The sequence below is a fragment of the Triturus cristatus genome, chromosome 3_1 (assembly GCF_964204655.1).
Source record: "Triturus cristatus chromosome 3_1, aTriCri1.1, whole genome shotgun sequence".
Classification (NCBI taxonomy): domain Eukaryota; kingdom Metazoa; phylum Chordata; class Amphibia; order Caudata; family Salamandridae; genus Triturus; species Triturus cristatus.
In genome coordinates this window covers 536,795,018-536,819,556 of record NC_140583.1, presented here as the reverse complement: position 1 = coordinate 536,819,556, position 24,539 = coordinate 536,795,018, and the positions used below count along the sequence as shown (strand labels likewise).

The window sequence follows — 24,539 nt, the reverse complement described above, 5'->3', positions numbered from 1 at the left end:
CCGGGCGCAGGTGCGGCGTCAGGTAGGCGTCGCTGGCAGCAGGGGGCTGCTGGGGCTTGTGGTTTGGTCCTGCTGTTCCCCTCACTGCGCTTGATGGAAAGATTAAAGCCGTTCCCCTCACGGCGCTTAATGGACAGATTAAAGCCGTTCCACTCACGGCATGTACTGGCGCAGGATGTGGCAGGAAGAAGCCGTTCCGCTCGCGGCAATCAGACCACATACCAGAACAGGTTATGTACCATCCATTATTGGTTCTTTGTATGTATCTTAGGTCTGTTGTGGTATTCTGTCCTATTTATTTGTATAGGATACGTTTCAGGACAGAATTCCATTGCCTTTAATTTATATTCCTTCGCATGTTTAATATTATGTATTCATTAATTTTAATCTCCCGAAGGAGGAGAATGTGTAGTGTGGGGTCAAGTTGGCCGATTTACCCAAAACTAATTATTCTGTGCCACCTTATTTTGTTTATTATGATATGATCTAAGTTCTATAAAGGCAATTATGGGAAATAGAACGTATAACAGGGAGAATGGACACAAACGCAGTGCCCCCAGGCCACAGAGAATAAACCACTTAATTTCAATTGTTGTGAAAGTGTTCATTCACACTACAGAGACAGAAAACGTGAAGGAGCCAGCGGTGCGGGTAGGAAATGAGAAACAGTCCCAAAATGCTGAATGGTAGCAAATAGACGCTGAATGTTAGGAAACGGCGGTGAATCGAGAATATAAATACAAGCAGGGATGGATGCATTGTTTGCATCACACAAAAAGCACCTGTTTAAGCTTGCCCTGTGAGATATATGATGAAAACTGACCCCATTTGGTTACAGACATCTCCTCGTCAAAACAATCTGGAACAAGCACACTTTTCTGATTTCACAGATTAATCCAAATCAGAAGACATCAACTAAAGGATTATTTAACTTCAAAACACAATCTGATTCCTGACCTGTTTGATTAACCATGGAGAGGTGACTGCTGAGCTTAGAAGGAACACCGCTGGCATGTCACAAACCCAATTATTAGGAGATCTCAAGTTGCAGAGCTGGATACACAAAGACAGACAGACACACACGCGGAGATACTAAGATAAATTACTATTTGTCGGTAAATACAGAGAATGAACGCTTTCGCTACCATGCTTGCAATTCTGTGTCGACATTAAACTTTGATTACATTTTCTTTCGGATGTGATGTGATTCAATCTCCAGCAGGACCACTTCATTCTGGTGCGTGAGGGCAGCTGCCTGCTTTTATATGTGAACATTTCCGAACCTGTAAAATAGAACAATAGTTCAGACTCATAAATGTGTAATGCTGGAACAAGACGTTAATGTTGCTGTTAAAGAATGTTCAATTGTGTATAAGGAAAGACAATATAGAGTGACTGTGTGCGTGTGTGTGTGTGAGAAAGACAGTGATGGAGAGAACATAGTAATATACATTTTCAAATGTTTGATGTATGCAGTTTATTCCATACATGACATCATCCACTTTAGCGTATTATTAATCTGCCTTTTCACCTAAGCCAAGCGATTTGATGCTCCTCAAAAACACTCTTTTCAACCCTTTTCAATTCTTACCCCTCACACGCTCCCAAATCTTGCATCTCAGTTTCAAGACTTGATGGGAGGAAATTAGCAGTGCATGGAGGGGGCGCAATTTATAGTTACTCGATGTTAGCAATGGAATTCCTGGTTGGCTGAGGTAGGCACCCCGGCCAGGATTGAACCATCACTCTAGTCAGGGCAAGGCAGATATACACTATAAGATAAGCTGTGCTCACCCTCTGGTAGCTTGGCACAGAGCCGTCAGGCTGATCTAAAGAGGCAATGTGTAAAGTATTTTTGCAACACATACACACAGTATCACAATGAATACACCACAAAAACACTCCACAAAGGTTTAGAAACATAGATTATTATATATTGGATGTTAAAAGAATCAATGCAGTAAAGCGTTTAGAAACAAGTAGCGCTAAAATGGTTACATTAGGTTGTGCTGGCCGGGGTAAAGCCAAAGTTCAGGTCAACCGCGATGGAGGGAAGGCTGACAGGTCCCACTGACAAAGTATGAAGCAAGAGTCGATGTTGAAGACTTGATGTGTGGAGTTGAGGGGTGGCGCATCATTGTCAATCCCGTGCACAGTGGTGAAGCATCGGTGCCAATCCATGCAGTCCATGAAAGTTTTGGTGTTGAACCCCTTTACAATGGAGGTGCTGCATCGAGGTCAAGCTGTGCTGTCCGACGTTGTTGAGCGGCACAGACCGTCGAGGCAATGTTGTTGATCGGCGTCAGCGTAGGTTCTGATGGTCAGAAACAGCTGCAGAACCCACTTCTGAGGCCCAGGCCTGGATTGGCACATCAGGGAAGGGAGGACTCACATATGGCAGAGTCCAGCAGCTGCAGCAGAGTTGAAGTAAGTCTTTGATGGCCCTGAGAATACAAGGACAAGCCAACAAGCCCTTAAATATCACTTTGGAGTGAAGGCAGAGTCCAGCTCTCCTTCAGCCGAATTAGAGTCTAGCAGGCAGCAGGGCAACAAACAGAAAAGCAGGCCTTCCAGATTAGCAGTCCTTTAAGCCGTGCAGACATTCTTCTAGCAGAGCTTCAGTTACATGTCTAGTAGTGTATGATGTGATGGGTCAGGGACACAGTACTTATACCTATGCCTGGGTGGTGATCTCCACCCCATTCGCGGAGTTTTCCACACTCGTTGGCAAGAGAGGAAAATACACCTCCAGGGGGCGGTTAAATTCCTCAACGCGGGTGGCCGTGGATGATCACAAGCACTCTTATTGAGAAACCTTTCATTCACATTAAGAAAGCTGCTGTTCGGGTAGAAAATCTATTCGTGAGGCAAGAAAAGAAGCAGCGCCCTCTCGCGCTGCCCATGGTGCCGTTTGCGCAGATTTTACAGCACGGGACAAACACCTGGATATATGTAGATGGGTACTCAGACACAACTATCCTTCCTGTGTGGTAGCTGTCTAGAGGGAATGCACAAAGTGTAGCTGTCACCCACCCCAGAGGAGCATTGGCTGTCAAGCACACATAGCAGTAAGTTTAGAGAAGTGTCCATGTTCTAAAAGTGGCATTTCTCAAACAGTAATGGTAAATCAAACTTCACCAGTGAAGAGGATTAATAATTTCGTTCCAAATATATCAAACAGGAAAAAGCTACTCCTCTCTGATCAGGAAATACAGCTTAAAAGTATATTAACAAATTCCCAATTATAGCCTGAGGGAGGGGTAGGCCTAACAGTAGTGAAAAACTAGTTTGGGGGTTTGTCGCTATCACCAGGATATGTAAAGATTAAACACACATGCCCTACCTTTCACTTACATGGCACCCTGCCTTTACGGTTACTTAGGGCCTACTTTAGGCATGACTTATATGCAGTAAATGGAAAGTTTGAGGTTTGGCAAGTAGTTTTAAATGCCAAGTCGAAGCAGAAGCAAACTGCACACACAGGCACTACACTGGCAGGCCTGAGACAGGTTTGACAGGCTAATGTGGGTGGCACCTTCAGTGCTGCAGGCCACCTAGTGGCATTTGACTTACAGGTCCTGAATATAAATGATACCTCTTTACAAGGGACTTACTAGTAAATCAAACATACCAATCAAATATACACCAACGTCACCATGTTTAGGGGAGATGTACATGCACTTTGGCACCGATTAGCAGTGATAAAGTGCTCAGAGTCCTAGGGCCAACAAAAAGAATCAGCAGAAACAGGAGGTATAAGCTAAAAAGTCTGGGGGAAAAACACCCTGAGGATGACAAATCTAACACTTGAGATAACTATAACTGGTGAATTTCAATGGTTGTGTTAATCTGAGATGATATGTTTTAACAGACATTTTCACCTAACTATAATTGCCTCTTTACCCTTCATCGTTTCAGTGAATTTCAAGAGTATTTTAAAATTTAAGTAATACTTACACTTTACCCTTTTTTTCCAGTGAATTTCTATAGTATTTGTTATTGTACATTTTTTTTTTAACATCAAGTAAGATGTCTGTTGCCGACTGCAGCGTGGGGTTGGGCACAGGGCATGCTAGCACCCAACCCCCCACTTAGCACATCCTTCAGTTTTCCACAGCAGGGGGTTGGGTGCAAAACATGCCGTGGGAGCTAGAGGCGCCTGTAAGTCCTGCGGCAGCTAGCACTCTGATTAGCAGGCTGCAACATGAAGAGAAATGTTGCAGCTACCATTTCAGGGCATGGGGACACAGTCCTCGTATCCTGAAATAAAAAAATATTTAGGTATATGGGTGATGGGTAGTGGTACCTTGACTCCCTGGACCCTTTGCGCAGGTCGGATTGGCTGCCCACGGGTGATTGGGCACAGGGCCCAGCCACAGGCCATGTCCTGCAGCCAGCCCTCCAAAGCACATGCCCAAGGGCATGTGTGGCGTGTGGGATGGCTTTACGTGTGGTAATACAATATTGCATTGTGTTAAAAAACAGAAATTGACTGAAAAATACAGAAGGTAAAGTGAAGTTATAAGTAGGTGAAAATTTCACGGATTAGGTAACATTTCAAATTTAAAAAAACACTGATATTGCCCAATTATAGTTATCTCTAGTAACTATAACTCATGCCCTAAAATAACGGACTCAAGCCCTTGTAATGCACAGCTAATTACCCCACATATTACATCACTCATGACATGTTCTATAATATCTTTAATAACATCACTGCAACATTTCTACCCCACATATTACATCACTCATGACATGTTCTATAATATCTTTAATAAGATTACTGCAACATTTCAAATGACATCATTGATGACAAAACTGTGCATGGTAGGCGGTGTCATTTTACCCTTTGGTTTTTCAGTGATTATATCACCTACTGGTGATCACCAGTAGGTATAGGTACAACCTAGTTTCCATAGGAACATTTTTTTTTTGTTTTGCCAATTACATTGGCGGCACTTGAAAATTTGTCATGATGTTTTCAAAATTAGTATGATTCTCAGTTCAGCTGGTGTGTTGAAAGTTTCGGGGTGATCTGCCAAGCAGGGGCTGAGAAAAAGAGGGAGCCTAAAACACGTTTTCCCTATTTAATATCCCATAGGGATTTTGAACATGACTACAGCCCGAATGGCTGAACGAAATGACACCAGCTCTAGCAGATATTCTTTTGCTCACCATGCCACCCCAGTTGAGACCTGGCCATACGCAAATCAGCCTTGACCCTGTGCCTCATGGGAACAGTCCAGACCGAAATGCCATGCCAGGTCCTCCCTGGACCGGAAACAAGAATCATAGGACCGGTTTCAGGGTTTCAACCCTCATCGTCCAGGTTAGCTTGAATCCAGTGGCACAGTGAGCCCGGGACCCATGACGGAATGCAGAACAAATCAAAACATTCATCCCTAGTCAAGAGATCTGAGTTAAATCCATTATTCTTTTGGTCACCATGCAACCCCAGTTTAGACCTAGCCATATGCAAATCAGTCTTATCCCTGGGCCTCATGGGAACAGTTCAGTCCGACCTGCCAAGCCAGGTCCTCCCTGGACCGGAAATGAGCATCCTAGGACCGGTTTCAGGGTTTCACCCCTCATCAGTGAGGATAGCTTGAATCCATTGGTGTAGGGAGCCCGGACCCATGTCTGGGTATACCCAGCGCACTTAGGGCGAGGAAGCAAAAGACACACAATTGATGGACAGAATGCAGAACAAATGAAAACATTCACCCCAAGACAAAAGATCTGGGATAAATCCATCATTCTTTTGCTCACCATGCCACCCCAGTTTAAACCTGGCCATATGCAAATCAGTCTTGACCCTGTACCTTATGGGAACAGTCCACCCTGAACTCACAAGCCAGGTCCTCCCTCTTCCATGGGTACTGTGCTCACCATGCCTCTGGAGTCAAGCTATCCTGGCTGATGAGGGGCGAAACCCTGAAACCGGTCCTTGGATGCTTGTTTCCAGTCCAGGGAGGACCTGGCCTTGCATTTGCTGGCTGGACTGTTCCCATTGGGAGCAGGGTCATGAGTGATTTGAATATGGCTGGGTTCAAACTGGAATGGCATGGGGAGCAAACGAAAAAACAAAAAAAAATGGATTTAGGCATAGATACCTATACTGGGGTGAATGTGGGACACTGTTCTGTATTCTGTACATCAGTTCTTTTTGCGTTTGTCACCCCGAGTGGGACGGGCATGCCCAGATGAGGGTCCCGTGCTCTCCATGCCACTGGAGTCAAGCTATCCTGGCTTATGAGGGGTGAAACCCCAAAACCAGTCCTAGGATGCTTGTTTCCAGTCCAGGGAGGACCTGGCCTGGCGGCTCAGGCTGGACTGTTCCCATTGGATGCAGAGTCATGACTGATTTGCATATGGCTGGGTTCCAACTGGAATGGCATGGGGAGCAAAAAACAAGGAATTTAGGCCCAGATCTCTGTACTGGGCTGACTATATTAAATTGTTCTGCATTCTGTCCATCAATTGTTCTTTTTGCATTTGTTAACTAGAGCAGCATAAGTAGGAGCACATGGTGAGGGGGTAGCTATTTTACATTCTTTTCTACTGAGAGAGGAGATGGTTTGCAGGAGTTCTGAATGGAATTTCAAATGAAAACAGATGTTACCAAATATAGAAATAAAACAGAGAACAACTAAGAGCTTTTGCAGGTATGTTAATTAGGGTGTAGTACATAAAAGTATATTTTGAAAAAATAGTGAGTATATGCAAGCTGAAAGAAAATGTGTAGCTTCTAGACACTAAGCTAGAACAGAAAATAGAAGGGTGCGTAGATGACAAGATGAACTAAAACTACTGTGAGCAGGAAAGGAGAAAGAGGAGTTGGTATACTGAAGGAATACCAATTGTGTTATTCCAGTATAAATGAAAGTGTTTGAAATTAGTTGTGGGTGCTTGCTTATAGTATGTAATTATAGTAGTAAGTCATTTAATAGTATGTAATTTGCATATGCACAGACAGTCAGGCAGGCACTTGCAGACCCAGTTACACTCCTACAAAAGCACTTATGCACCCATTACACATATAGCCAGACAGTGACTACCACACTCACTCACACGCCCATAAGACCATGCACACACCCATTTACTCACCTGCGCTTCCATGTTTGAATACTAGTTTGCCATTATAGTGTGGAAGGATACCACAGAATGCAATCTGCACCATAGGAAGAGTTTTAAAAGGCCTACTTCATCACTTTAGAGAAGGGAGAACCCCGATTGTAGTCGACCTTAGAAGCAGGGCCCATAAGAGTACTCGCTATGAGAAGGAGGGAAAGGAGTAGAGAAATTACTGGCAAAGGTTCCAGAGGAGAAAGGGGATCCCCCAAAGAGAGAGATCCCTATTGTATTTGATGCAGAAAGTAGTGTCTCCTTCAAAAACTAGTCCTCTGAGGCAGTCAAGGATGGACAGGCTGAGAGGGGCCCGAGTCTGCAGCTAGCCAGGTGCCCGCCCAGGAGAGAAAAGCGGAGGCTGAGAAACCCTTGGGGGAGAAAAGGGTCTTGTTGGCTCATGATGTGACTATCAAGGAGGTGGACTTGAAGGCCAAATAGCTGTTAGAGCCTAGCAAAAATGATGGGATCAAAATTACTGTGTCCAGTACAGAACATAGAGTTCATATAACCTGAGATTTGGTGGCTGACTGTAAGTAGGGCAGTGATACAGTTAGGTTGTTTCAGGCATATGAAGTAGCTCAAGAGGTACGGAGGATTGCTGAGGAGGATTGGGGAGCTGGCCTTTGGAGTCATATTACTGGTGATGGAAGGGACGCCCTAGTGGCCCTAGATAAGGGAAAGAGGTGGAGGTATCCCATAATTAAGGAGGCCCACAGAAGTGCAGGTTGAAATAGAGAGGCAGTCCTTTGAGGATTTTGCGGGGTACTTTTAAAATGTTTGTAAAAAGTACTCTTGTTTTTTAAGAAGCCTTTTATAACAGTTTTATACTTTTTTTTGCCAAAGAGAACTAGGAAGGAAGAACTGACCTTAGACTGTGAAAAACATAAAGGTTCAACGGGGAGGTAAGAAAACAATCAAATAATTCTGCTGACATTACTTTGGACATGAATGTGAATGGATACAGTACTTCCTGCTTTATGCTTTTTTCCTGTATCTTTTGGAATGATACATGTAATATAGGGTCAGAAGTACGACCAAGGAATTTTTGACTCGCAAATTGTGTCGCAATAGCGACTCGCAAATTGGTATGTACTAGTGTCTGCGACATTTATAGAGATTCCTAATAGGGTCGCAAATTGCATGACTCATGCATATTCATGAGGCACTTACAATTTGCGACCCCATTTGGAATGGCTGGCCCTCCCTGGCATGGTGGCCTGCTGGGCTCAGCAGAACTCCATGTGTGGGACTGCTTTTAAATAAAGGAAAACGGGATGCATTTAAAAAAAGAAAAATTAAATGTTTTTTTTAGAGCCAGTCACAAAGGGGAAGGGGTAACCTGGGAACCCCTTCCCATGTGTGTGCGGTTTACCACCCTTCTGTGAAGGGTGGTAAACTGCGACTGTTTTGCAAACGGAAATGCGGTCGCAAAACAGCCATACATGGAACGCCCCTTCCCAAGTCGCCAATCCTATTTAGCAAGTCAGAAATAAATTGTGACTCGCTAAATAGGGTTTGTACATGGCCCTGTAGGTTTTTGCATGCGCAAACGGGTCGCAAACCCGTTTGCGCATACAAAAACGGGCCGTACATCTGGCCCATACATAATGTTACAGTATGTTTTTGTAAAAAAGTTATGCAAGTTATCCCATATATATTCGGAAAAACTCAGAGTTAGACACCAAGTTTTGGGAGGGTGGGGTTTTTGTATAATATTTATGGTTTTCTCCCACTGTTCATTGATGATTCTTTCAACAGTGCATCACTTTTGGTGCATGAGAATAGAAACTAAGAACAGTAAAAAAAGGGAAAATGTACCCACAGAAGACATTTGTACGGTGAGAAGTATGTGGCATTTCATACAATGAGTAAGCATCTCACTTACATTTTTGGAAGGCAGGTGCTAAATTAATGACTGCAGCTGGTGGTGGTTCTCCCAAGGGTACTGTACAGGTGGACTGTCCTGCTGCACCTACTTGTCCTGCATAATTTAGTTGTGCCCCCTTTCTTGATTTTTTTTAAGTGCTTCCACATGGAAGTTGTCTCATGTAATTAATGCTTTTTAGTGCTCCTGGGTAGCTGCTTGCTGCAAGTATTTCAGTACAGATATTTATCTATAACCTTTTTTCTCCTTGACGGTATTGTAACAGCACTTTGTTTTGTGCACAAATGTGTATTTATAAATTGTTAAATAAGTTATGTTGATTGGTTAATCGTTTTGTTTAAATTGTTTTGTAATGTGTTAAAAATGTATTTGTAAAGTTATCAAAATGTATGTTAGTAATTTTAGTTATAGGTCACAAACACACCCACACAGGTACTCATACATGAACCCGCATACCTATAGAGTAATTTAAATAGGTAGAAAGACATACACTCATAAAGCCACTCAAAATCCAATGCAGTCATTCACACAGCCATTTACACATGCAAACTGCTACTTAGATAGACTCATACACCTATTCACAAACCGACACACACTAATACAGTAACTCGCACACCAATGCACACACGGATAGTGACTCACACACCCAGTTATACACGGATACACCCACTCTCACACCCAAGCACATACACCAATACAGCTACTCTCCTACCCAGTCATACGCTGATAAAACTACACAGAAACAAACACATTCATGCAGAGGGCAGTGCAGCCATGAATGCAGCCATTAACACACCAAGGCACTCACCGATTCAGCCACTGACATACCCAGGTTCACACTGATCGCACCTCTGACACACCTAGGGCCACACTGATACAGCCACTGACATACCCAGACACACACTGATACAACTACTGATACACCCAGCCACACTCCGATACAGAAACTGACACACCGGGGCACATACTCATACAGGCAATGACACTCGCAGTCACATATTTATACAGCCACTTAGACATTCAGCAAATACAGATATAGCATCGCAAACACCCATATGCATACTGATACAGCCAGTTACACACTCTCCGCCACATACTAATACAGACACTAACACAGCCTGGCAAACACTAATGTATCCAATAATACTCCCAGGCACACACTGATGCATACACCGACACACTCAGGCAGACCCCAATGGAGACACTGACACAGCCAGGCATACACCTAAGCAGACACTGACACACTCAGCCAAACATAAGTGCATCCAATAATACACCCAGGCACACACTAGTGTGTACACAGAGACAGTAGGTCAGACACTCACCCATACACTAACACACACCAATGCATACCCTAACACACCCAGACACACACTCATGCATACACGGACACACCCAGGTACACATTGACACACACTGAAATACCAGTTCAGACACTGACACACCCAGGCATACAGCAATGCAGACAGTGACACCCAGTCAAACAATAATGCATCCAATTACTCAGCCAGGCACACACATTCATAGACTGACACACCCAGCCAGACACCAATGCATCCAATAACACACTAAGGCACACACTGATGCATATGACACACCCAGGCATACAGAAAAGCAGAAACTCACACACCCAGCCTTACACTAATACATGCAATACCACACCCATGCACACACTGATGCATATACTGACACACCCACTGATATACCAATGCAGAAACCAACACACCCATACAAACACCAAAGGAGACACTGACACATCCACCCAAACACGAATGCATTCACTAACACAGGCATACAATGATGCATACACTGGCATACAATGATGCATACACTGACACACCCACTCTCACACGTATACAGTCACTGACACATTAAAAACACACAGCTATCTCTTTGTTTGTTACTAGAAGGGTTTTTAAACAGTTCTTTGTTTTTTTTTTAAAGTGAACAGGATAAGGGTATGGATGGGGAAATGCAAAGAAGCTTCAGTCTTCAAAAAACATTATTGTGGTCAATGGAAGCAAAACAAAAACCTAACAGCGATGCTTCTTCACTCTATCGAAGAAGGCACCCATAGAAGACATTTTACCAGCAACAAGCATGTGGCATTTTGTGCAGTGAATAGCCATGTTACGCAATTCTTCGCAGGCAGCTGGTATTGTAATAACTGCAGCTGCTGATGGTTCTTCCAAGGATGTTGTTGAGGTCGACTGTCCTGCTGCAAGTGATTTCTCTCACATCATCTGGCTGTAGACTCATTCATGAATTGTTTTTAGGTTCTTACACATGGAGCCTGTCCCATTTGAATACCTCTTTACAATGATTCTGAATAACAGCTTACTGCAAATATTCTATTCTGCAAGGTGGTGTGTCCACATCCCCAACAGGTTGTGGATCCTCATCATGGACAGATGATGTAGCTTCCGCCATTGTGTAAAAGCAGAACACCAGTGCTTGCGAGTGAACTCCTGAATCCGGTCCGTAAATTCTCGAATTCCCAAAACTGGAAGAATGGGTAACTTTGTTGGAAAACAGAGATAAGGAGGTTATATATACCTGTAAATATGTTCACACTGACATCATTAATGGCAATGTAGGGGTGAACATATGCCCAGTAATTTTTCTGATTTTCAGCGAATCTACGAATTCAGTCGTGGATTCAATCCGAGCATGTGATCGGGAGTAAAAACAATACAGTAGTAGTCCGTCTTTGTTTGCAGACCCGTGATGGTACCGTTGTGACCCAAAAATATATTTTTTAAATAAAATTCGCATTTTTACATTAAAAGAACTTGATTCACTTTACATTAACTACATATGAGATTTTTATGTTTTAAGCACATAAAAAGTATATTATAAAAAAAAAAATGTCTACAATACAAAAATTTATTTATTTATTTATTTGGCGATTTTTAGAGCGCGCAAATACCCAAGGGTGTCTCGGCGCTGTGGTTGCGGAACTCTCAGGAGGAAGGGAGGATTAGGCAGGGAACAACCATGTCTTTAGTTTTTTTCTAAAGTTGAGAAGGGTCGGAGCACACTTGATGTATAGAGGAAGTGTATTCCATAGTATGGCTGTAGCCACGGAGAAGCGTTTGTCACCCCAATTGGCCCTTCTTGTACGGGGGACCATGAGTAGATGCGCAGAGGATGAGCGCAAGGCTCTTGTGTGTTTAAGCGGTTGAAAGGCTCTTCTTAGGAATAGCGGTCCGTGATCGTGAATAGCCTTATATGCTATGCATAAAGCTTTGAATTTGATACGGCTCCTCACCGGTAGCCAATGTAGCTGTCGGATGTAGGGTGAGACAGATGCAAATTTAGGGATGGAAAGCAGAGTCCTAGCTGCTGCATTCTGCACTGTTTGCAGTTTATTGAGGACCTTCTGTTGTGCATTGAGTAGCAATGCATTGCAGTAGTCAGTTTTGGAGAATACTAATGTACTGACCAGGGTTTTGCCTGCATGTGGAGGAAGGTATGGAATTAATTTTTTTATCCTTTTTAGTATGTAAAAGGAAGAGGAAACCACTGAATTGGCATGTTGCTGGAATGACAGCTTGTTATCGAAGATAACACCCAGGTTGCGTACCTTCGTTACAGGTTCTGGGGGTTGTCCCATCTGGTGGGGCCACCATTGTGTGGACCAGGTGGGTTGAAGCCTCCCGAATGTCATCACCTACATTAAAAATAAAAATGTATTGTAATACACTAAGTACTAAAAATAAACCCCAAAGAATTAACAAAAAAAATAAACATTAGAGAGACAATCTTTTAGAAATGGAATTTGAAAAACCTTTCAAATTCACTGAAAAAACAAAGGTTACAGGGACGTTAAAGTTAGGTTCACACTTCACTCGTACAAGACCATAGAAATTCAGCAGTTCTAGTTACCTGAGCTAACTATAACTTACACCCCCTCAATGCACTGCTTATGACCTCACATACTACATCACTCATGACCGGGTCAGTGACATCACTACAGTACTATATTCTACACTACAGCTGCAGAAAGGACCACAAGGTAATTTCTCAAGTGAACTTGTGTGCATGTGATTTCGGCAATGTGATTTTCCATCAAGCATCTTCATCCACAAATGTGTGATAACATGAATCCTTGTGAAGAGAAGATTACGAAACTACAAAGAGGTAAATGTCCACCGAACACAGGTACTTACTCTTAAATATATGATGTTAGTGCTTCGTTGTTTGGTGCAGATGTCCTCGTATTCCTCTGCCTCAAGAATATGTCACAAAAATCAGTGGAAAATGTGCTCGGGGCCTTTTGGTAAACTGTCCATCAAAGTGAGAAAAGGCGCATAGACATTTGCATTCTACAAAGGAAAACAGGGTGGGCCAAACGAGCAGAGCTTGCAGATGATTTTGGGAATTTGAACACTCAAAGTAATTAAAAAGGACTCTCTTTTTATATTTTTACAAGGGGAGGGGGCCAAACCCCCCTACCAGGCCGATTTCAGCCCTTGGGACCACATCCCCAAGGCCTGACCAAAAATCAATGGAGGCCGATTTCAGCCCTGTGGCCTGGCCTCTTGCTACAGGTTGCCCTGAAGCCCACCCAGGGCGACAAGTCCCCAGCATTGGGGACAGCAGGGAGCCTCAATACTCCTGCAGTCCCTGCCAGCTCCCCGCCTCCACCAGGAGCCAGCATTGCTCCCACACATAGGGAACAGCAAAAAATGCTGCTCCCTACTTGTGTGAGCAATTTTTCCATCTCAGATGAAGACTCTGCTCACAGCGAGGGGGAGCAGTTTTTTCTCCTACTGTTTACTCTTTTTCCTTATGGCACCCCAGGACATAGGAGCAGGCCCGGGCAGTAGCAGACCCGAGGGTCTAGCCCACCACGGGATTCACCTAAAAACAAGTGTGGGAACCGTGCTTGTTATTTTTCCAATTTTGCGAGTCCGTCGTGAAATCGCGGCAAAAATTGAAAAACAAAAACATTTTTTGCCCTGGCAGAGTTGCTGTGGGACCCCAGCACCTGGACTATAGGGTCAGTAAATTCCTAGTGTGCTTCCTTTTCTTTTTTTTCTACACTTTTTGTTTGGGACTCAGCTCAGACCGAGTAAGAAAATGGCTGCCAACACTTCCTGCTTGAATCAGATCTCTGCACGAGATCGGGAGGATTCATGGAGGATATACACCTCTAGATAAACTAATTTTTCTTTAATATATCCAAAACTACTGCATTAATTTATACCAAATAACAAAAAGGTCACTTTCTGAACCAAGACCTACCTTTCTGCCACATTTGGTGTAATTCCGTTCAGCAGTTCGGGCTGTAGTTGTGTCTAAAATCTCTATGGGAATTAACATGGGAAACACACTTTTTTTACCCCCAATGTTCTCAGCCTCCGCTTGACGAATCACCCCAAAACTTTATATGCACATCTAGACAAATTACAGCACTTTTTTTCGAAAATTTTGTGCAGATGCGTCAAAGGGCGCTGAAGTTATAGGCAACTCAAAAAATGCGTTTCCTATGGAAGCTTGGTATAACTGCCAGTATGATGTATATTAAGAAATATATATTTAACCATCACTTAGAGTTAGGTCAAAGTATTCATATGAAGGCTGTGCACAGCAAGCGGTTGGCTGTCCGCGGTGGGTTGGATGCAAAGCCTGGCCGGAGGCCAGGGCTTGCAGGGAATTCCCTTCTGCAAATGACTGTGCACAGCTGGTGGATTGTCTGCCTGTAGCAGGGTTGGGTACAGGGCCCATTTATGAAATAATTAAAAAATGACACATTAAAACTATATATAAATATATATACACATGGAAAGCGCTAGACTTCAGATGGGTAAGATTTACTATTCTCACTGAAGTCTGTGCAACAGTAGTGAAAGCATTGGACTTCTGAATGATTACATTTACTAGTCCCACTCCAGTCTGTGCAACAGTAGGGAAAGAGTTTGACTTCGAAGGGGTAAGATTTACTAGTCCCACTCCAGTCTGTGCAACAGTAGAGAAAGTACTTCACTTTGAACAAATTTAATACAAGAATAACCCTATTAATTTAGGGCAAATATAAACCTCTTAATGTGATTATTCATTACCAAAACAAAAGTATACATATAAAAAAACCAAATATTAACAGGACTATTAAACAATTAAATAATTATTGATGATTTTAATTGTATCACTTAATTAACGTCCCACGCCATGCCCCCACAAACTTAAAATATAACTAAAATAAATAACACAATTTACATAATAGATAACCAGCTAAATAATTAACACTTAATAATTATTTGCTAAATTATTATTACTTAATTAACAACCCACCCTATACCCCTAAAACCCAGAAACCCACACCTAAAATAATTAAAATAAAGCAATGTTACATAATGTACATAATTAATGATCAACTAAATGATTAATAAATAATTGATAGTTATTACCTAATTAACTTCCCACCTTATGCTCCTACAAACCCAGCAGTCCGCACCTAATGTATATCTAAAAAATATATTTATTACACAATTCAAACTACTAATAATCAATTAAATAATTAATACTAAATTAATAAAGAATTGTTAATAATTTCTTAATTAAATTCCTACCTTATACCCCAACAAACCAACTACAACACTACAAATCATTATTAGCAATAAAATTATAAAGTACTTAATATTACAAACAATATTTAAAAATATTATTAACGATTATACAAACAATAACATGAATGAATATTTGAACTAAAACACATTAAAATGATAAAAAAACATTTTTGAAATCATTAGGAACAGTATTATTTAACTGGAATTTTTTTTTGATATTCTTGACAATTATATTTCTGCATCATATTTCTGTATCATTTTATTTTCGATATTTCTGTATCCTGATATTTACAATTCGATATTTTGTTCAAATACAGTTGAGAGGATCTGCCTCCACTTACTTTGGCTATGGGGACATGGCCTGTATTGTTCTGTGTTTGTCTGGAGACTGCAAAAGCATGTATCGTCTGGGTAGCATGTAATGGGATAATAGACTGGTTGGGTAGGTAGGAATGTGAGAACTCCAGAGACAGAATGTGTATAAGAGTGAATTCATTGTTTAGAGCAAGTGGGCTTTAGAAATAGTGTGGAAGCAGGGAAGATAGGCAGGAGTGCCAGAAACTGAAGCACAGTCGCTCGAAGGATGAATGTGTGACTGAAAGTAGCTGTCCTGGCCCCTTCACTAGCCGCTCCGGGAGCCAGCCCAAAGTTAAGCCGAACACAAGGAGTTCTTTGGGAATATACTTTTCCTCACCCCATCCCATGATATCAGTTAAAAGGATATAACTGAGGGAACCTCTATCCTTTTTTTCCGTTTCCTTTCCACCCTCATCCACTGGAAGAGCTGTGGGCAGAAGGCCAGCAGAACCTTTTCTTGTTACCTCTGTGTTTGCAAATATTTAAAAGAATGGGAGAGAATGGGAGCGACTGAAGGAAGCACGCCGGGGAAAAGGGAAAGTGAGAAAACAATAAATGCTGCTGGGTTGAGGACGCGCTGGTGAGGGCCTCTCTGAGGTATGGCAGAACACCAGGACATCAAAGAACATCGACCTAGCAGAAGTACCCTGGATGCAAGAGTGGATACAAGAGCACAATCATGCAACCAAGCTCTGCCTTGAAAAATGCACTCTAATCTACTACAACAAATTCACATCCCCCAGCATCCACTTTAAGGGTATTATAGAAGGATACAGTAAATGACCAGCAGGATGTTGTCCACTTGCAAGGGAGAAGTCAAAAGCGATGTGCTATATCCAACAGAAAAGCAATAAAGTCCCAAAGACAGAATATCCTACTGCCTGGTAGAAATAGGCACAGCATCTAAAGTCTTAATGAAAAGGAAACTGAGGTAACAGTCTAAAACAAAAAGAGAAGATCGGGAATGAAGCACACTCCCTTCACTTATCTGTTCATTGTCCAAGCTCACTGTTCTGTCACAGGAGCTGAATGGACTGAAGAGGGCAAAAAGACGGGAACAACATGTATCCCGCACAGCTACCGAAAAACGAGGACTCAGGCGATCGGCACAGGCACAGCTGCCGCTGCAGGCAGTAAAGACTTTGCGTAGGACAGAATTCGCAGCGAGGTCAATTGCAGCTGGTACAATGCGCTGACTGAAGGCAGCGCCGGAAGCCCGCCCAAGCGAGCCGAGGAATCCCATGAAGATACTACCAGGACGGCTGGTCACTGGTAACCCTAGAAGGAAGCCGGAACGACAAGCACCGGATCAGAGGATAGGAGGGGCTATATACTGCACTCCCTCAACATCTGACGTCTGTTGCCTCTTTCTGCGATAACTCCAAAGGATGTTGGGTAATGTAGTTTATCAGGCACTCGTTTCCCAGTCATTCCATAGTAGCCTGAGGAGGAGAGTATGTGCCTACGTGTACCCCCATGCCTCACACCGGTCACAGTCACAACAGTATCCCCCGCAAAGACAGCCGTCCTGGCGGTTGACCTGGTTAAGAAAACGTCTAAGCAGGCAAGGACATTTGAGGTTCCGGATGGGCTCCCAAGACTGCTCCTCCGGGCCCTAACACTCCCAGTCTACCAGGTGGTGGACCCGCCCCTCACAAGCTTGGAGTCTAAGATACTCTACCTCATACTCCTCTATCCTTTCAACATCCACAGGGTGTGGTCTGTTGGGTAATCGGGTTTGTGATTGACAGGGTTGAAGTAGGGACACATAAAAGATAGGGTGTATCCACTAGGTAAGTGGCAGGCTCAGTCGCATGACCACTGTGTTTACTACTTAATCGATGGAATAGGGGCCTATGTATTTGGGTTTTAGTTTATTGACTCCTTTTAAAAGCAAATTTTTGGTTGCCAACCACACTTTATCCCCCACTTGGTAATCGGGTTCCCAGGAGCGTTTTCTGTCAGCATAGCGTTTGTCATCTGACTGACCCTTGGCTTCCTGAAGCGCTGCACGCTATGTTCTTGCACCGAGGGGTGACTCGAAGAGTTGAGCCATTCAAAGGGTAGTATGTTGGGCTGACCTCCATTCTGGCAAAAGAAAGGGGAACAGCCCAACGAAGAACGCTCAGCATTGTTGTACACAAACACAGCCATCCAGAGTAAGGTGCCCCACTCTTCCTCGTGTTGAAGCGCAAAGCACCAAAGGCATTGTTCTAGGGTTTGGTTTAACCGCTCTGTCTTGCCGTAGGTCTGAGGATGGTAGCTGGTAGTTAGCCAGGCATCGATCTTCATTGAGGCGCACACCGCTTTCCAGAAGCGAGAGGTAAACTGAGACCCCCTGCCTGTTATCAGTACCGCTGGAATTTCATGGAGCTGTACCACATTCTGTAGGAAGGTGAACACTAGCTCGGAAGATGTAGGTATCTTCTTTAGAGGGATGAAATGACCCATTTTTAGGTCTCGCTGAGTCAGTGCACATGCGCTGTCGGAGAGACATTTTGTAGGTGAGTTTTCAAAGTGCTGCTGGCTGGCCTAGTGCTTGCGTTCACGCGAGCGCGATCCGCCAGCCTTCAGCAGCACTTTGAAAACTCGCTCCGCATCTCCACAATCATTGCTGCGCGATGACGTGCTGAACCAATGGTTTCTTTGCTGAGATGGACGCCGCAGCACTCCCTCGTCATTCTTTCGAGCCGCCAGCTTTGTTTACTTTTGCTCAAGGCCGCGCGATGTTTTAAAGCATTCTTTTTTTTTTAAATCCTCTCCCCTACACCCTCCCTTCTCCGACTCCCTCGTCATTCTTTCGTTATTCTAATGCTTTTGTAGCAGGCACCCGCGCACCACTCGCCAGCCTACTTTTGCCGCCGCGCGCGCACCATTCGCTCGGCGCGCACGCTTGTTTTTCATAGTTTGCGCTTTTTACAAGCGCTCCTGTTTTTAAGGCAAAATTCCACTGTAAGGTTTGTGAAATCAATACACCACAGTAGACATATATCTAGACTCTTCCCCTGCCTCTCCATCCCGCTTTGTCTCTGCTCTGGCTCTTCCTTCTCTTTGAATGTACCAGCGTGCTTCAGCCTGCGCCGTCACAGCAGAGCAGCGGAGCTAGGTGGACGAAGAAGAAGGGTTATGCTAGAGTCAAAACACGACAAAACCTTAGGGGGCTCATCGCTACCTACCACTCACCTGCTGGCTTACAGCATTGCAGTCTCCGGCTTGAGACGACTTGGGCTGCTGGCATAAACAAAAAAAGCATGCTAAAGGCTGCCTAATCCGACAGACACATCTAAATTTACAGCGCCAGGCACAAAGGGAAGCTACCAGTGCTTAGACCCGGGCACAGAGAAGGAGGGCTTCACACATTATTGCACAACTCTGTGCTTGCGTACACCAATAACCAGTGAATTCCTCAGATGTCTTGCATAATAACATCAGATATGAGCGCTTGTTCCTGGTTTAATTACTGTGCACATGCGCCACACTTTGTTTTAGCACGGTGCCCGCATTTAAATTTACAACACGAGTGCTGCGCTTTATGTTTGAGCCCAGAGCCCAATTTTATGTTTAAAAAAAGCATTGGCATAGCCAATAGGTCTCGCCTTTGGGACCTTATAAATATTTAGTTATCCAGCACAATATCCTTGGTGCAACAACATCAACTGTTGCATGGCTAAACACTTATAAGGTCCCAAAGGCGAGACCTATTGGCTATGCCATTGCTTGTTGTTAGATGATCCACAACCACCAAGATCACAGTATAGTCTTCACTGGGTTACATCTCCACTATGAAATCCATGCCAGGGAGTAGGGGGAAGAGGAATAGACTGGAGCAGTCCTACAGGTTTGCTGTGACTGAATTTTCCTTGTGTGCAGACAGCACTGTGTTTAACATACTGCATGACGTCTTGATGTAGGTTCGGCCACCAAAAATGATGCGTAGTCAAAGCAATAGTCTTTGGGTAACCAAATGTCCCCCTATAGTTGAATCACGCATCCAGGACAATGCTTGGGTTTGTAAGGCTTCCGTTGGAAGAAAAAGAGCCTGGGAGCGATACAGCAGGTCTTCCTTTTGTGTCCAAAGGGTTGGCTCTTCAAAAGTCCAAGCGTGATGATCCAATAGGGCTGAGCGAGCTTTTACTTTATCCAGGAAAGTGGCGGAGATAACCGCCGCTTGTTCTGGGCATGGGAAATCAGCGTTTTGGAGGATTACAGGCGGTTCTGTATTTTCTTTTTTGGATGGTTGATTGACCCTAGAGAGGGAGTCTGTGGGTCTGGACGGTATTTTATAGCAAAGTCATAATCCGAAAAGAAAAGGGTCCACCTCAATTGCCGTGGCGTAAGAGACCGTGCTGTTTTAAGGAACAGCAGGTTCCAGTGATCAGCTTAGATATCGACGGTATGGGCAGCTCCTAGTAAAAAATGCCTCCACTCCTCACATGCTCTTTTTATTGCCAGTAGCTCTTTATCTGTAATGCTGTAGTTACATTCGTTGGGAGTTCGCTTTTTGGAGTAGTACGCCACTGGATGCATTTGTCCGGTGTCGTTGCGATAATACACCCCCTAAAGCGAGGCATTGGTCTCCAACACGAATGGCAAGAGCACGTCTGGATGACACAGGATAGGGGCCTGTGGGAATCTTGCATTTAGTTCCTGAAAGGTTAGTTCTGCTTCAGCTCCCCAAACAAATTGAGCTCCCTTCTTCAGAAGCCGGGTGATGGGTTGCACAATGCGTGAGAAATCCTTAATGAACCTCCTATAGAAATTCACGAATCCCAGGAAGCTCTGCAACCCTTTCACATGCATGGTCGACTGCCACTCAGTGATGGCCAACACATTTTATTGTCCATTCTTAGTCCCTTCTCGATCACATAACCTAAGAATTCTATCTCAGTCACATGGAACAGGCATTTCTCCAGTTTGGCATTGAAGGAATTCTTCTGCAAGCGATCTAGCAAAGCTCTCATGTGTCCGAGGTGTTCTTCCATAGTGGTAGAGTAGATAAGAATATTTTCTATATAGGCGATACAGAACACATCGAGGTACCCTCGTAATATCTTATCCATAAAGATATTACATTACAAAGCCCAAAGGCCATCACTTGGTATTCGTAAAGTCTGAACTTGGTTCGAAACGCCATCTTCCATTCATCACCCTGCTTTACTCGTACCAAGTGATCGGCGCCACGGAGATCTTGTCAATAACGGTCATTCCACACTCATGCCGATCTGCAGGGTTACACGACAGGGCTGCCCGGTCTCCCTATTGCTGTTCGCAATTGTGATGGAGTCATTAGCATGTAAGGTGAGGCAGAGGCATGCGGATGCAGGGCGGAAACTTAAGCAGCCCCCTCTTGCTATATTGCTGTATGTGGACAATATGGTGTTTTATGTACACAACCCTGAAGTGCAGTTAAACGGTCTGATATGGGAATATATATCCTATGAACACCTCTTGGTCTCCGGATTAACTGGGATAAATGAACCATTTTTTACCCTAACACCTTTGAGCTGGACTTTCCTCTAGAATGAACGGTGGAAGCGGTCAAATACTTGGGGCTATGAATTCACAATGACGCGAAGAGTGTTCTCAGAGAAGTTTTTGGTCGTGCGTTAGGGTAGGTGTAGGAACAAGTGGAGAAATGGATAAAACTTACCCCGTCGCTGGCGGATAGTGTGGCTGTTTTAAAAATGATAGTGCTCTTGAGATTTATTTATTTTTTCACTAATGTCCATATCCGCCTGACTCAGGCATTCTTTACGAAACTGCACTCCGCTCCAATAAGAACGGTTTAGCCGGGTAAACAGCCTCGCAGTGGATGGGAGGTGCCCACCAGGCCTTATTCACAAGGGGGGTTCGGGGCTCCTGATCTCTACCTTTATTACTTATGTGCACAAGTGCATTTTGCGCATTACTGGTACTTTCCTCTGCCTTTCTTGCCACAAGTAGAGGTGGAGGCGGATGAGGCATACCCGGAACCATTGACTGCCTTGTTGCCCCGGACACAATCAGTATGGAGCCGGCTATAAATGTGCATGATAGGTTGCAGAGTTAAGACGTGACGGACGTTAGCTGGGAAGCTGCCACTGTATGCCCCAGCACAGCCATTGGCGCAAAACCCTGGCATCTCAGTAGCGTGGGAACCTAAAGCGCTCTCACTCCTGGCACAGGTAGGAATCGTTACAATGGGCAATGCATACCTAGAAGGCACATTTATTATCCTGGAGGAGATTCAGGCATGTAAGCCAGTACCCCGCTGTAAGTATTCACATATTATAGACTGAGAAAGGCTCTGAAAACGTTATATACATTGTATCCTTCAGAGCCGCTGACATTGAAGCCACTACAGACTATTCTGGCAGGTCCCTCCCGTATGAAATTGGTTACTCACTTATATGTTGCAGTGCAAGCAGACACTGCACCACAACACAGCAGGGGTATGGAGAGTTGATACTTGACACACCAATTGCAAGAAAGGATTGGGACGATTGTCGTGCTTTAACAAGACTATTAACTGCTAACTGCAATCTGCATATCAACAGTTGTATTATACACCTAAGTAAGTCACAGAGGTATAGGCTGAGAGAATCGGCTAACTGTAAATGATGCAAAATGCAAGATGTGGATTTTATGCACTTGGCGTGGTTTTGTGAGTGAGTGCAAATTTCTGGGAGCAGGCCACAAAAACCTTGTCTGATATTGTACTGGAACCGGTGAGATGTACACCTTAGCTCTGTTTGTTGGGCCTTGTGGACAGTTAAAGCTGCAGAATTGAAGGATGGTGTTGATCGCTCGTCTGTTAGCAAAAAGAAAAGTGGTTCAGTACTGAGATGGTAGAAGTGCCCCCAAATTACAACAGTGGTTGGAAGATGTGACATACTGTAGAGATCAGTTATCCTGCTATGCTGAAGAACTTCCACTACCTTCAAGGCTAAGAACTTTTGGGCCCCCCTTCCTGCGTATTTGCCAACATGAAATGAAAAAAGCATTTATACAGCGTGTAGCTACCCGGGGTCATCCCAGCGCTGATAGCGGTCAACAGTAGACACCACAGGAATACAAAGGGAAGGAGCCAAGTTTTAAGCAATTTCCGAAAGGCCAAATAACTGGACTCCTTACGTAAGCGGAGAGGAAGAATATTCCAAATCCTGGCGGCATTATAGGAAAATAGGCGGCCACCACTTCTGGCCTTATTGATCCTGGGAACAACGGCAAGATGCAAGTCGTCTGAATGCAGATGTCTATTCGCCAGGTAAGGCCGGGCAATAGAACGGTTGATAGATGGTCCCTTCCCTGCTAGCGTCTTGTGGACGATACACATGGCCTTAAAGTTAACTCTCTCCTGAATGGGGAGCCAGTGAAGAGATTTCAGGGCTGGTTTTGCAGATTGACGGTTCGGGTCCCAAGAAGTATCCTCGCTGCGCAGTTTTTTACCGTCTGGAGTTTTGAGATGGTCGCCCGAGGGGCTCCTAAATAAAGAGCATTCCCGTAGTCCAGGCGTGAAAGAATGAGCGCCTGGACCACTAGCCTTCTTGCCTGGAAGGGAAGAAGTGGGAGCACTTTTTGGAGCATCCTTAGCTGGAAGCCGCAACATTCCGCGACTGAACCTTGAAGCTGAGATCTTGTACAAGCAAAATGCCTAGACTTTTCATTTGGGTCTTAGGGGCAGGAACGGATCCCAGACAGGCGGGCAACGTTACTTCTGCTTTGAAAAGGGAGGAATTCCCTAGGATCATCATCTCGGTATTTTCTCCATTCAATTTCAAATATGAATGGTTCATCCACTTGGATACCTCTTCTAAATAGGGACGAAGGCTGAGAGAGGAATTATCAGAATGGTTTAGTGCTACGACAAGTTGAGTGTCATCAGCGTAGGTCACTATATGAACTCCAAAACATCACACGGTGCAAATCCCCCTGACGCCCCTCCTGTCAACAGAGTTCTCGGTCAGTCTTGGATTAATGTATGTAAATACCATACTGTGTAAAATTACTGTGATGCAGGAGTATTTTGTACACGATTGTAGTCATGCGATGTACATTCATGGTTTTCTATCTGTATGTGAAATGTTGTTATACTTGAATAAAGATTAAAAATAAAAAATAAATAAAAAGCTTACTTTATTTTGGAGAATACCATGTTCTTTCTGCGTTTCCTAGGAGGACAGACTCTGTGTTAGACTGCTGCTTTATTAATAGTTAGACATTCTTTGACTTTCTAACTTTCAGTCTATATGATTTATACTCCGTTCTTTCCTTGGGCTTTCTTCAGAGTCAAACCTTATGTTTATACCTCTTGCAGAATTATACTTTGACTATTTTAATCGAGTGGATTCCAAATTGACAAATTACTTTTTGCTTTATGGAATGACCATATTTTTTAATAAACCTACAAGGTTTTATCCTTGAATGCTTATTAGCTTTGGGCTAAGTTTTATGAGGACTCACAAATTGTTACAAAGACTCAGACAGTCCAGATCTTGCTTATAGAACCCTCTTAATAAGTTAAATAGAGTATCACCAATTTTGTAGCACACACAGAGAATGATTGAGGATTCATGAGAATGCGAGTGCTGTATTTTCAATGAGGAAAAATAACATTG

General features: G+C 43.7%; 1 long non-coding RNA gene across 1 annotated transcript; it reads right to left on the bottom strand.

The window, feature by feature from the left end:
• Positions 1 to 1,086: 1,086 nt before the first annotated feature.
• On the bottom strand, positions 1,087 to 12,687 carry LOC146860554 (uncharacterized). Its single transcript, XR_014979169.1, has 2 exons — positions 12,600 to 12,687; positions 1,087 to 1,283 (listed from the first exon to the last, which is right to left on the bottom strand). It is a non-coding gene; the product is annotated as an uncharacterized LOC146860554 (long non-coding RNA).
• Positions 12,688 to 24,539: the final 11,852 nt, after the last annotated feature.